The following is a 1,174-nucleotide window of genomic DNA, read 5'->3' on the forward strand; positions in this document are numbered from 1 at the left end:
TTTCTCTGTATAGCCCTGGCTGTCCTGGAACTCACTTTGTAGACCAGGCTGGCCTCGAACTCAGAAATCCACCTGCCTCTGCCTCCCAAGTGCTGGGATCAAAGGCGTGTGCCACCACACCCGGCTAAGGGCTTGCTTTTTTTTTTTTTTTTAAATAGGGTCTCAACATGTGAATCTAGGTGGTCTCAAACTTGTGCTGTAGATCAAGCTGGCCTTACACTCACAGAGATCCTCCTGCCTTTGCCTCCTGAGGGCTGGAATTAAAGGCGCACACCACTCCCAGCTCTCTTGTTCTTTTTCACTATTTTCTGTCTGTCATGCACATGCTTATGTTTATCCATGTGTTCATGTGTGCCCTGTGTATGGGCAACAGGCTGTTTCCATCAGAGACTATAAGAATCTTTTTCTTTCTTTGTTTTTTTTTTTGTTGTTGTTGTTTTGTTTTGTTTTTGTTTGTTTGTTTTGGAGGTGGGGGGCGGTTTGAGACAGGGTTTCTCTTTATAGCTGGAGCTGTCCCGGAACTCACTCTGTAGACCAGGCTGGTCTCGAACTCAGAAATCCACCTGCCTCTGCCTTCAAAGTACTGGAATTAAAGGCATGTGCCACCACTGCCCGACCCATCTTTTTTTTTTTTTAATTTTTAAAAAAGATTTATTTATCTTTTTTATGTATATGAGTACACCACTGCACTCTTCAGACACACCAGAAGAGGGCATCAGATCCCATTACGGATATTTGTGAGCCACCATGTGGGTGCTGGGAATTGATCTCAGGATTACTAGAAGAGCAGTCGGTGCTCTTAACCAGTGAGCCATCTCTCCAGCCTTTTTTTTTTCTTTTTAAAGATTTATTTATTTATTTATTTATTTATTTATTTATTATATGTAAGTACACTGTAGCTGTCTTCAGACATTCCAGAAGAGGGAGTCAGATCTCGTTACGGATGGTTGTGAACCACCATGTGGTTGCTGGGATTTGAACTCAGGACCTTTGGAAGAGCAGTCGGGTGCTCTTACCCACTGAGCCATCTCACCAGCCCCAGCCCTTTTTTTAATTTTTATTTATTTATGTTTTATTTTTATTTGTCTAGGTGCCACATGCATGCCTGGTACCTGAGGATGACAGAAGAGGATATCAGGTCCCCTGGAACTTGAGTTGCAATTGTAAGCCACCT

The sequence above is a fragment of the Mus caroli genome, chromosome 19 (genome assembly GCF_900094665.2).
Source record: "Mus caroli chromosome 19, CAROLI_EIJ_v1.1, whole genome shotgun sequence".
Taxonomy (NCBI): domain Eukaryota; kingdom Metazoa; phylum Chordata; class Mammalia; order Rodentia; family Muridae; genus Mus; species Mus caroli.